Source organism: Indicator indicator, chromosome 3, assembly GCF_027791375.1.
Source record: "Indicator indicator isolate 239-I01 chromosome 3, UM_Iind_1.1, whole genome shotgun sequence".
Classification (NCBI taxonomy): Eukaryota; Metazoa; Chordata; class Aves; order Piciformes; family Indicatoridae; genus Indicator; species Indicator indicator.
The window spans coordinates 45267824-45271817 of NC_072012.1; positions in this window are offsets into that span (position 1 = coordinate 45267824).

Here is a 3994-nt window from a genome sequence, read left to right on the forward strand (position 1 = left end):
AGGAGAAACTTGTTTACAGTGAGGCTGACAGAGCACTGGAACAGGCTGCCCAGGGGGGTTGTGGAGTCTCCTTCTCTGGAGACTTTCCAAACCCACCTGGATGCATTCCTGTGCAGACTCCCCTAAGTGATGCTGCTCTGGCAGGGGGGTTGGACCTGATGATCTCTGGAGGTCCCTTCCAACCTCTAATGTCTTGTGATACTGTGATTTGTTTGTTTGCGTCAGCTGCCTCTCATCACTTATATGAAACATATCAGTCATGAAACACTGGAGTCACTCTAAAACTTGCGACATTTTGTCAGCTAAGGCCTGACATCAGGGAGGCTGGTGCCAAGCTGGCAAGCAGTATCCAGGCTTCAACTGGACTTGAACTTTCCTAATTGCCTGTGTTGCTGGTAGCTGAGGAACAAGGACATAACCAGCAGTGTATAGGCTGCATGCCAGTCATTAATTTGCTCTCCTGAGCTACTGCCTCCCTGGAGGCTTTTCTGTTCTATCAGATCATTGCCCTGTAAGGAATGGATTTAAATGTATTAAATGGATTAAAATGTATTTGGGACCTTTGATGTATGCCCTTGAAGAAAAGCTATTTCTTGTGGAATGCTAAGGACTAATGTTTCTTGTCCCTTAACCTCTTCCCTCCTCCCATCAAACAGCAGACACAGCAAACAAGTGCCTAAACCCCTTCCAAGTGATTGCTGTTTCTCCACTTGGTGCTTTCTCCCAGGAATGCAGACAGGAGGAAGAAGCACAGAGCGCTAGACCTGTGCTCTAATATCATGGATGCAAGAGTCTGAGATCAGCTCTGCAGATCTAAGGGCAAGATTTCCTTCCCCTTTGGTCTTTGCATCTTGGCTGAGTTCTTGTTAAATCACTTGTTAAACCACGTACCAAATCGCGCTGTCCTGCCCCGCGGCAGGCAGCCTAAAGCTGCTTCTCCACAGAGCTCTTAACTGCTGCCTTTGCTTGCAACAAGTGGCTAAGCCGGAATGGACACTGCCTTATCTAACTGATTGCATTTGGAATGGCTTCATGCTTCACAGTGCTTCACAGATGCTCTTTCAGAGAGTTTAAGCAAAAGACAGCTACCAGAGGATAAGCTGTTGCTGAAGACTTTTGGCACTTGCAGCTCATTTACTTGCCAAAGAAAACTCTGTGTTCCAGCGCTGTGAGAACCACTGGAAACATTTCTCCTGCTGTTGTCTGCTCTGCTTCTACTTTCTCAAGCAAGTGCCTATTGTCTTCATGAGACAGGAAAACGTTTCTATAGTCTTTCTGTTTTTCTCTCTCAAGGCTTTTGCAAGTCTTTTGCCTCCTTACTTTTCCTTTTGCAAACAGGACAGCTCTCTGCTGCCAACTACTTTATCTTCTTCCTTATCACCTTACTTTTCAACTAACAGCTTTTACACAAACCTTTTTTTTTTTTTTTAACCTTTGGAAATATCAACAACGAAGAGGCAATTCCCCATAATCTAAAATAACCACCAGAGGATTGTATGCTAAATAGCATTTCCATTTTGTCTAGAGCATTGCCTGACACATCCCTGGCTGCAGAGAAATCATACACCATGCATGATACAATCATCTATTGTGGGATATGATAGCATTTGACAGAGGAAAAAAAACTAAGTTTTAAGCCTCAGTCCAGTAAAAAAAAAAAAAAAAAAAAAAAGTGTGCACCTACTTAACCAAATTTTTATGTCAACATATATTTAAAGGAGCACAAGTCCACCTTTAAACAATTCAATAGAACCTTATAGCTTGTTCTAAAGTGACTTCTTGTATCAAAGCATAGTTGTGTCATGGAATAATCTTGTTCTGCCCTCACATCTAGGGACACACACACAGAGTTGCTTCATGTTAAAGCAATGAAGAAAAAAATATTGTAAAACTTTTCCCCTCTCCAGCTAATAAATCTTTTGGTACCTAATTTGTTTTTGTTTTTTGTTTTTGGAGTATGTCTCTAGAAAAGGGCAGTCTGGCTCAGAAAGCCAAAGGTTTCAATCTCTCTGAAGTTCCTTAGTTCTGTTTATCTGCTACCTCACCCAGAGACATTTAAAATAATCATTGGAATATTTCCTGCCTAATCTCCTTATTCCTGTATGGCAAATTCTTCCCACCTGTGTTAATGCCTTACAAGGAGCCTTTGTTTTAATGGCAGGGTATAAAGAAGTCCCTTTAAGGCATTGCCTTTGAATTTCTATTGTTAAAAAGAACAAAAACCAAACTTGAGATGATAAACCTAAGCCCATTAACTGATTACATAATACACAAAGTCTTACCCTGTTAGTAATATTTGCAGTGTGTAATGTTAAAAGCAAAAGTAAGGTTCCAAGTGCCACGTGTCCAGTGTCTGTCATGCCAGCCTGATATCCTCAGAGCTGTTCTTGGGTGTAGGATTCAGCCCACAGATCCCTTCTAATCTTACTCCTACACACATTGCCTTCAGAGCTGCTGCTCCAGCCTGAACAAAGTGTAAGAAAAAAGCAGATTCAGGCTCAGATATTCAACAAGAATCCAGTTTTAAGTTGCATCTGGCAAGTTTTCACTGCATGTTTATAATGTAATCAATCATGCTAATGAGACACTGTAAAAATGCTACAAGCCACACAAAAGCTGAAATGGAAACTACTGGGACTAAGCAGCGAGAACCAGAGTCTGATATGGCCCTCACCAAGGGAGCTGTAAAATAACACAAATTAGTGGTGCAAGTAAGAGCAGAATGAGTCTCACAACATTTTGATTAGTAGGGAAATATCCACTGCGTTTCCAGAAAGGTACTGGAACAAAAGAAACTTGCAAAGCAGTTCCTCTGGTGCTGAGATGTTTGAGAAGGTCATAGTCTCCCATGTCTGCAGGCAGGCAAAGTTGTGTGGCTCATGGGTTCTCTGTAAATTGGAGTTATGGTATGTACAGGGCTTTGTTTGGTGATATGAATGCAATGGAGTTTTACAAAGTAAAGCATAGCCAAGAGGCTCTGATGTTGATTTCCCCTTTCTGGAAACTTAAGCAGAGCATGGAGTAAACTCAGTGACAGGAAGAAAACCATAGAATGGTTTGGGTTGGAAGGGACCTCCAAAGGTCATCTACTCCAACCCCCATGCAGTCAGCAGGGATATATTCTGCTAGATCAGGTTGCCCAGAGTCTTCTTGAGCCTAACCTTGAATATTTCCAGTGATGGGGCCTCAACTACCTTCTTGGGCAACCTGTTCCAGGGTCCTACTGCCCTCAGGATAAAGAGCTTGTTCCTCATATCCAATCTAAATCTGCTCTTCTCTCATTTCAAACCATTGCCCCTCAACCTGACACTGCAGGCCTTTGTAAACAGTCCCTCTGCAGCCTTCTTGGAGGCCACCATCAGTTACTGGAAGGCTGCTCTTAGGTCTGCCTGGAGCCTTCTCGTCTCCGGACTGAAAATGATGGCCTTAGGAAAACTGCTGAGATTAGCTTCTAACCACAAGCAAAAAGTATCCAAAAAAAGAGAGAGTTTCAATTCTTTGAGCACTTAAATATGATTCAGGATAAATCCCATCAGCAATCCATTAGCTGCACCTCTATGCTCATACAGAACAACTACTTCAGAGCAACCCCAAGTCCAAATTTGTTGCCTATTCATAACTGCAGAAATAGCCTACTTACTGTCCTGAGGTCTTGATCCCACCTGTCATGCCTGAAAGAAAACCTCACTTATGTAGTTCTTGGTGCAGAAAGGGTTGAGCATACTGTATAGGCTTCAACTCTCCTATGCAGCCATTGGACAGCAAGGATGAGAGGAAACCCTGTAGAACTCCGATATTGCTCTGCTGTCTTCTGCTTTTAAAGCCTCCTTCCTGTCTAGGTCACCAGAAGTGTAAGTTGTAACGCTTGAAAAGATTATCAGTCATGAAAGTCACTGAATGCTGCAGCTGAGGAAAATGTTCTAATTGTTTTGATAAAGAGCAGATGATGGAAACAGAGCACTGGGTATGCATAAAATCACTTTGTCAATGACAA